Consider the following 10,048-nt stretch of genomic DNA (forward strand, 5'->3'; position numbering starts at 1 on the left):
GTCAGTTTGATAAAGGATGTGTGACTTTAAATCTTTGTCATCATCAACACATTGGAGGCCCGATATTAAGATTAGTCATGACTGCATATACGCACAGCTGTAGTTGATGTGCCGATCAGCTGACGGCTTCTGTAAACGTGTAGTACAGACTCAACAAGGTGAAGCTGCTCAACTTCAAGGTGAGGAGAAAAGATTTAGATGTTGCAGCAATTTAAGTCAATCAAGTCCAGTTATGTTGCATTTAGATTGACTTGACAAACATAATGGATTCTAGTTTTCAAAAATAAATGTGTATATTTTTTGGCACTATTGGTTTCATTTCAAAGTCAAATTTATTTATGTATTTTTTCCATATTACAATAAAGTCTCCTTTACTAATTCTGCTTAGACTGAGAAAAATGTTTAGTTTAATGTACAATTGTAAAAACCTAGCTTGGTTTGGACTCGCCTCTTCTTCACATGCATAAATCCAGGACTGGGGCAATCAGTTGAAAGACTTTGTTGTTGCGATGCAGAATAGCTGCTAACCACCACATGATTTTCCAAGCTGTTGATTATTTTAGAAAACTTGATGTTTTAGTAATTAGACGTGAACCTTTTATTCATTCCCTTCCCTGTCATAAATGGTGCCAACATAAAAATCTGCAGCAAGAAAGAAAATAACTACAATATATGCAGTTAGTGCCATATATTTTTGGATTCTGATCAATTTTATAGTTTTGACTTTTTTACAACACTGCAGTGGAATTCAAATAAAACAATAAAATGCGACCTGCAGACTTTAAGATTTAATTATACCAGTTTAGCATCCTGAGAATTATAGCTAGTTTTATACATAGAGGCTCAAAACTAATTGGACATGTACAGTTGGCTCATTATCTTACAGCTATAGAGTTAAATCAAGTTTTGAACATTTGGTGGCTTTGCACCAGAACTCTCGACGTAAGATCCAAGATATTGCAACTAAAAGAGCTTCCTATACTGTAGTGATTAAAACAGACGCCTCATCAATAGTCCTGACTCCTCAAATATGGTTCTTTATTCTCTGTAGAGGTTTCCATCAAGGTAAGAATACAAATAAGGCTGCATGTATTTATTCCTTCCACGGGTGTACATAGTGCCACATAGAGCAGTGAGGCTGCTGTCAGCTGAGAATCTCCCTACGGCAGCTTGTTTAACTTGCATAGCAACAAGACTATAAAGATTTGTCACATTAAAGAATAACAAGTGCTAAGCTGCTGCAGAGCCACATCTGGACCAGCGCTTCTGCATGGGGATTTGCCTCTGTGGGAGAAAAGCCAAGAACTCAACCAGACTAAACTTTCCCACTTAGAACAATGGCTCTGTAGGGTTTCATAGAAGTGTAACCACATGGGCAGGTTTTTCAAAATATGTAAAGTGCCTTGTGGTGAAATCGAGAAACCATCTGAGCAGAGTTCACAAGGCACAGGAAAGAAAGTTCAGAATGTATGAAAATGCCCAATACTAATGGAAATCAGTGGTTTCCAGCTGGAGTGTATGCTGTCATTAAAACCATCAAAATCCAAATCAAAGACATTCTCAGGGATTATTTTAGCTTTTCATAGTTCCAAGGGTTCATGTCTAGTTTGAATCAGCAAAGATTCAAGCAATGAGAAACTGATGGATTGGCGATACTTCCTGTTTCCTGCCTCTGCGTGGAGTTCATTTATCAAACACTGTCTGCTTGTTGATGGGGCAAGCTGTTCAGTAACATATTGCATTAACCACTGATGAATTACTGCCATCTTTACTCAGATTCCTCTATTTTGGGGGACTCAAATTTAATTTGATAAATTAGCACAGTCTGAAGTGTGAAACACATGGACATCATAAAATAAATGTTCAACTTTGTGAAGCTCTGGCAGGGTTTTCTGCAGCCGTCTGTTTGTTGGCAAATGAGTTGATGTGGGAAAACTCCTGAGTTTGTGCTGCAGAAACAAAGTGAGGTATTTGATTGAATCAGAACTGAAATTAAATCTCTTCACACTTCAGAGTTCCTCACCACTACATAAATCTTGTTACAGGTGATTCAAGCTTTAAGGTGTCACTGAGGTTTGAAAGGTCAGAAAGCATCTGTAGCATCTCATTTTCTGTGTACTTTATCACCAAGAAGTGGTTGGTAAAAATGTTTTGCTTCCTCTTTGGTGTCTGTTTCAGTCACAATGCAAGTTGCAGCCTTCAAATTGCTTAACTGCACTGTGATGAAAGCATTCACTGTAAGGTCAGACATGACGTATTTGGTGGAATCTGAACTGAACGTAAAGCTTTTCACACTCTTCATCAGGCTGATTTTTTGACTTTTTGTCCCGTCATGTTCAAACACTAGTGGCACAGTGCAGTTGGAAGCTATGCATGTCCATGCATGTCCATGCATGTCCATGCATCTCTATGTCTTTTTTTCCACCATGTTTTTTACAGGTGATGTTGCACACGCTGCGATGTGCACGATTACAAGCCTGGTCCATGTTGACCTTTTCTGCAGCTGCTCTAGCTTTTTTGGATGTTTTTTTTTTGGCAGACCTGGATAATCATGCACCTACCTTTTCTTAAACTTGACTAAATGTTCCAAAGAAGCTTTTCTTTGCTATTTAAATGATTCTCTAGTCATCCACCACAGTTGTCTGCTCTGGATTTCATGCTCTTTTTAATGTTGCAGAGCTCATCAGTGCCAGATTGTACTGAAACTGTTGATTTGTGCTATCGTAATGTTCCTGTCGTCTCTTTGATTGATTGGTTTCGTTTTGTTTTCACAGCCTAAGCAAGCGCTTACTAAGGAAGGGCCACTCCTGTCCTTAAAACAATTTTGATTCAGTTGCCCAATAACAACTCAGCACCCAACGTAGGGTACAGTGTACAAAAATGACAATAAGTGTCAACCTCTGAGAGTCTGGACTTTAAGTCCATATTTAGCATATACATGTAAGCTGAATATGTTTTGCTACACAGAACAAAATAAAAATTGTGTTGGCATTGTGTCAGTCCTTAATAGTCATAAATAACTAAATAATAACAGTTATATATTAATCTTTCCATTTTTTAAACTGCGTGTCCATTTCAGGAATGCGAGGGAGCCTATTCCTGTCATGATCCTGGGTCATTTGACCCAGCGTTTTGAGTTTTAATATATTTTGAGGTTTATGGGTTATGTTTACATTCTTTAGGTTACCTAAGTTCATTTCTTTTATGCCTAGGTTGCCGTTATAGTTCACTGTCTATTAGATTCCCCTTGTGTCTTCAACCCCTGTGTTTAATCTCTGTCGCCCCTCATGTGTCTCATGTCTGTGCTTTATGTTGTCAACTTCATGTTGTCATGTCTGCGTTTCATTATGGTTAATGTTTTGTTTTGAAGAGGTCTTGTGTTTCTATGCTCAGTGTGTTTAGTTTTACTCTTCCCCTGTGACATTGTTATGTTCATTTTGTCAGCTGTTTCCCCGTGTGTGCATTTCCCCTGATCGCCTCTTGTGTGTATTTAGCCTGTGTATTTTCATTCATTCCTCGTCCGGTTGTCTGCTTTCATGTCATGTTTCCAGGTTTTTCTGTATATCATTGCTAGATCTCCATGTTCAAGTTTTTTTTCGTGTTTTAATGTTAGTCCACCCAATTTAGGTTATTGTTTAGTTTTCGTCCTTGCCCTTTGTATTTATTTTGCCAGCCTCAATAAACGACTCTTTTTCTGTTAAGATTAAGTTTTGTTCTCGTGTGGTCCTCTTTCCGACTCCACACAGGCAGCTTCTCAGCCAGACTGTGACAATCCCAGCTGTCAGTGGGTGAGAGCTGGGTACAATCTGTAAAGGTCCATCACCGGGCAAACGATGACAAACGGACAATATAATATTGTGTAATATAAATATATATAAGATATTTATAATTAGATGTATTTTGTGATATTGCAGAATGTAAAAAATATGTATTATTTAAACTAGACACTGTTCTCACTGTGTTGGAACAACTGTGATCACATCATTTCTCCTGGGATCAATGCAGTATCCTGACACACTTACACCAGTGGATTTGAACCCAGAACCTCTTTGTTATGAGGCAACAGTGCTAACTCCACAACTGTACCACTGTCATAAATAATTCATAAATATTTATTGCTTTTGTCACAGTGTCCCCTGTGGCTATTAGGGTGTTATCAAGAAACTGTATATACTATAGGCATGCGGAAGAGGAAAAATCACTCACAGTATGTCTAAATTACCAACAAATAAACAAAATAGTAATATGCAGAGCAGAGATTTTTTCAATTTATTTATCTCTGATATATTAAAAGCTATCATGCTTTACTACTCTTTTCACACTGAAGAGCCATTTGGTAATTATTATGTTATCTTATGAAACTAAGATTCAAGCCAATCAAAAATGTGATTTCAAAAATGTAGCTGCTGTCTTCACAGGGTCTTGATTTTTGCGGTTTATCCCAGTGTGTGAATAGGACTGGACTCTCACTGCACTGCCCTGATGATATATGTGAAGGGTATTTTGTGCAAACTGCCAGATGGAAAAAACGTCAAAAGGGAGCTTGTTGTTACATCCAAAAGAAACGTTTAACCATTATCAGTAAATCCAGTTCACATCAACAATATAAGTTGCTGTAGTAGCACTTTGGGCTGTCTCGGCCATCAAAGGTCACAATTGGGATGACAGTGGCTCATTTATCATGATACATTCCACTGCCAACGTCACATAAATCTTGTTACAGATGTTCTGGACATTAAACAGTCACTGAGGCTTAAAAGTTCAGAAAGCATCTGTAGAAGCTCATTCTGTGTACTTTTTAACCAAAGAAGTGGTTGGTCTCTGTTTCAGTTGCAATGCAAGTTGCAGTCTCGAAATTGCTTAACTGCACTGTGATGAAAGCATTCATTACAACGTCTGACCCCCAGTTTGTTTGTGTTTGGTGAAGAGTTATTGCCTCAGGGTCATTGTTCTTGCAGCGTTAGACCGCTATAACTGCTGAAACCTGTCTGAAAGAAAGAAAGATGGGGCTGTGTGTAGCATCTCGAATGTAGCTGAAATCGAGACATTTTGTCACAGAACATTTTGGGAGCCCCAAAGTATAAAAGGACAATGTTCAGTTTATATCATCGTTTCAAAGCAAAATAATATTTTTTAAATATTTCATATTTATAACAAGAATGATCAGAATTGACTTTGGGTACTCTGCCCTTCTCCCACAGTCCATAGACATGCAGTTAGTGGGGCAACTGCATGTCAACTGGCAATTCTAAATTGCCCGTAGGTGTGAACCAAACGGTTGCCTGTCTTTTTTAGTCCTGCAACAGACTAACATTTTCTCCAGGATATGCCCTGCCTCTCACACTATGGTAGCTCCAGGCCCCCACTTACCCTGATAGGGATAAATGGAAGAGAATGGATGGATGGATGGATGGATGGATGGATGGATGGATGGATGATATGTGCATCATATTGTATCATATGCTAAATTACACTCATACACTGATATGCTGAATAAATGACAAGAAAAGGCTAATTTTCTTTATGTTATTCATGTACTGTCTCACAGTTAATTGCAGGTGCTGTTTTAACATGGAACATATGCTTGCCTGTGGGATATGTTAAAAAGCCAACAGTTTTCCATGGAGTTAGCCCATATGAGCTTACTGTACAGTGATAAATACACCCTGTCATCGGTGACATGGCTGTTGAATGTTGGATCCTGCGTGTTAGGAAAGCAAAGAGTTGTTTGTGGTCTCTGTGTCATTCTGTGGTTTACTATTATTCATTGCTAAGTGGTTTGTTGTGTCCTAGCAACTTGAGGTCTAATTTAGTGCCTTATTCATTTAGCAGACCTCTCCCTTGGTTTCCCCACACATACGTTGTTTTCCCACACCACACCACTGCTGAAATGAGTGCAACCTCAACATTAGTTAAATTGTGAATGAACGGCTGGTCCTGCGGTCCAACGGTTCAGAGAAACCACACATGATCAATTAGTGCCTAAGAGTATGTGGTTTTCAGCTTCCCCTTCTTCCTGATTATTATTCTAATATACAACAAAAGCTGCTGTGATGGTTGTGAGTGGTAGAAATACACATGGGGAAAGGTGTACTTAACAGCTGATAGCCTTCTCTCTTCCTGCTTACTTGAGGGGCAATTTATCACTGTTTTCTAAAAATTCTTATATAAACCTTTGTTTTTTTTCTTTTTCTGGTGTTAAATGACCTCAGAGTTTGTTTAGTTGCAATTCCAGCCTCTATTTTGATTGGCAATGTTGTGGCAACGTTTGTCAAATCAAGAGCTAGGGTGTGATGCACTCGGATATTTCCAGTTTCTTCGTGCTTTTTCAGGCTTTGTCACGCTGAGTTTCTTGTTCCTTCACATAAAAACATCTGTTTCTTATTGAGGTCTAGCTTCTTATTTAGCACATGTGGTCAGCTGTTTTAGAGCCTTATGAATAAGACTGTATTTTGGCTCTTTGTGTTTTATGTTCCTACACCCAGATAGGATGGTTGTACCCGGGTTGCAAAGTCTACTTTTTATGACTTGACGTTAGTGTTTCAGCTGTTCTCATCTTTTGTCTTTGAGATTGGATTAGGGTCTAGTACAACTGAGCCAGTTGAGCAGAGGAGAAGCACCGATACTTGCCTGTGTCAGCATCCACCCGTCACACCCATCACCCTATTGCCTGCCTCATGTGGCTGGTAGAGGAACTGCAGTTTTTGGTAATTCTGTGTTGGCTTCAGATTTTTAGCTTTGGCTGACTCAAGTGTGATGAATTTAATTAAGAGTGTAGTCCAGCACTTAATAAAAAGCATAAAACATAAGCACACTTCCTCATTGCATGGATTGTACACCAGTATGGGTCACATAAGTTAATCAGCTACAGGGAAATAAACAGTCCAGGCCCACTGAGTATCTGATAGCTGAAGACTGAGAGTGAATTGTGCCCACTAAGTTAATCGTGTTCACATCAAAATGTGTTCACTTGTCCTTTTCCCCTTGTTTTCCTTTTTTCACATTTTTTTGCCCACATTTCGACTTTTTGTTTCGTACTTTTCAATAAAATGACTGAATGTCACACCAGAGCTAACAGATATATGCAGAATCCTAAGCAAGTCTGTTAAACATGGAGGCCAGGTAATCAGGCAAGTAGAAGAGAAACTGAAAATAAACAAAATAAATTAAAAGATCTTAAAAGATCCCGGGTAGATAACTGCCAGACCTGTTGAAACAAGAAGTTACTTAAATAAAACCTGTCTGACAAAGTGAAGCGAGATCTCAAAAAGCAAAACCTCATTCCATAATATAACGACTTCTTTCAGTCTGTAAGGGATTACAGATGAATTCCTAAGGCTTTGGGATTCCAGTGAGCCACAGTGAGAGCCATGGTACTTATCAAGAAGGTCACAAAAGAACCCCTAACAGCATCTAATGAGCTGCAGACGTGTATGCCCCAGTTAAGGTCAGAGTTAATGATTCAACAATAAGAAAGAGACGGGACAACATGGGAGAATTCCAAGTGAAACCCACTCCTGAACAAAAAGGGTCGGCTCATGTTTGCCACAAAGCGTGGTGCTGGTTGCGTGATGGTCTCCGGCTGCGTTGCTGCTTCAGAACCTGGACCACTTGCCGTAATTTTTTTTTTTTTTTTTTTTTTTTTTTTTTCTAAATGACATCAGAAACAGCAGTATGCGACATTACGTGATGGCAGAGCTTCAGTTCATCCTTTGTCATTTTTTTTTTTTTTTTTTTTTTTTAATAAATAGGACAGGGGGAATGAATGAGAGAGAGAGGGGGAGAGAAAGAAAGAAAACCAAAGGGGAGAAGAGACGGTGAGAAGGGGGGGGAAGAGAGAGAAAAAAAAAAAAAAAAAAAACTCCTGGGTCACCTGTATGGAGAAAAAAACAAACAAACAAACAAACAAACAAAAACAAACAGAGGAGACAGCAAACAACAAAGAGCAACATAATAATAGAGAAAACAAAGCACCATCACAATAAACTAGCTAGTCATAGATATCAGTATTTACTAAGTAATAAACGATATTGTGCAGCACGCAAGATAGACAGCGCACAGTGTGCTTTGAGGCAGCAGCCAAGAAAGCTTTAGTCCGCGTCTGTGAATACCCATGTGTGCATACCTGTGTAGATCAGCATGCTTGCATTCCAAAGGTTTCTCCATGTAATGATCTGCTAGGGAGTGTGGGGGGGCCACAGCCCCGTCCTCCAGGGTGTGAAGCGGGTATGGAGGAGATCAAAACTCCAGACATCCAGAGGCCCCCAGAACACAAGAGACCATGGAAGACCAACAGAGGGGCAGCCGCGCCACTGTCCCAGTAAGAGCTGAGGAGAGTCCCAGATGAGGGCTCGCCCAGCAGCCGCGGAGCAGAAGTCAGGGGGAGTTGCAGTGACGCGCCCGTGAGCTCCGCCGGCCCCCAGCTGCGCCTGAGTGACCGAGCCCTAGGCCGAGAGGCCGGGGGCACCCCACCTCCAAAGGGGCCCGAGCGAGCCCCAGGCCCCAGGCCCCGACAAGCGGCCGCCAAGGAGTGAGCCGGTGTGTACCCGGACGCCCACCCCCAGACACAAAGAACCACCAACACACCGACACCTGAGGGAGTCCGCCACCGGCAGGGGAAGTGGTGGTGGGTGGAGATAGGCCTCCAAACCTTGGAGGGCCTGAGGTGTCCCCAGAGAGGTGGCGTCTGATACCCAACCTGACATATAGGCACAGACATACAGGCACACACAGACACAAACATCCATTCCCACCCTCATGCTCTCATATGCACTCACTCCACACTCAACCAACGTGGAGACAGACATAAAGAGACGCTGTACACACAATCACACTCCCCAAGCGTACTCTACAAACCGGGTCTAGGTACCCTTGCCCCTGGAGGGGGGAATTGCACCCAGACCCAGGTGGTGTTACCCTTTTCCCTGCGGTGGGGAGAGGCAGACCACCCCGACTCCGCAGCAGCAGGGAGGCCCCACACCCCAGACCGCAGTCGGACGGCCAACTCCTCCTACTAGCCCTCCCGCTCCAGCAGGCCGCAGAGAATGGGGGTGGGAGAAGACTCCAAACCTCCCTCCACCCGCTCATTGTAGTGTTGATGCATATGTGTTCTAAGGTGCAATTAAAACCCAGGAGGGCATGGAGCTACCTGCCAAGGAGCAGCAGGTAAGCGCATAGTCCCTCCTGCCCACTTGCCGTAATTGATGGAACCATGAATTCTGCTGAAGGACAATGTCCAACCATCAGTTAGTGCCCTGAAACTCAAGCTCACTTGGGTCATGCAGCAGGACAATGGACAACGTCAAGTATAATCTGTCTGAGAGCTACATCATCAGTCAGAATAACAAATGACATAGGATTTAAACTGTGTGGCTTAGGTTTGTAGGGATTTCTGGAACCTACTTTCAAAGTGTATGGAAATGAGGAAAAAGTCGGACAAGGTTCATACTGGTTCCAGCTGGACTTTCAGTTGTAGTTGCCTTCCTCTGGGTTGCAAAACACATGACAGTGAAACATTTAAACAGGATAATGGTTTGGTTTAAGGGATTGTAACACATTATTTAATTTACTATTCTGTTCTTATGAGGCACCATCCGGTGGTGATGTATGAGATGGAAAAATTCTGCTATGTCTAAGTGTATAAATCCTCCTACACTGGGCAGTATAGCTTGTAAAAAAAATGAAGCTGCAGTGTTCATCAGAATCAGAATCAGAATCAGAATCAGAATGGGGTTTATTGCCAGATGTTGAGGTTTACAACATTAGGAAATTGCTGCGGTGCTTCAGTGCAAACATAGTGTCATAAATAGCACTTAAATAGACATGAAAAAATAAAAGTAAGAATAAGAATTAAAAGTGCTATGTAGAAAGATATGTGCATGGGATATACATGAGATATATACATGAGAATAAGAATTATGAGTGCTACGTAGAAAGATATATACATGAGTGCAGGTGGTGATCAGTGCCAAACATGAAATGATGCAGTGGCACAGCGTAGGGTCCTGTGTTAGTGGCGGGGACAGTCATATGGTTATTGTTCATGTGT

The sequence above is a fragment of the Copadichromis virginalis genome, linkage group LG7 (assembly GCF_057382275.1).
Source record: "Copadichromis virginalis isolate Kocher_CV1m ecotype Utaka linkage group LG7, C_Virginalis_male_GT1.1, whole genome shotgun sequence".
NCBI classification, from domain to species: Eukaryota; Metazoa; Chordata; class Actinopteri; order Cichliformes; family Cichlidae; genus Copadichromis; species Copadichromis virginalis.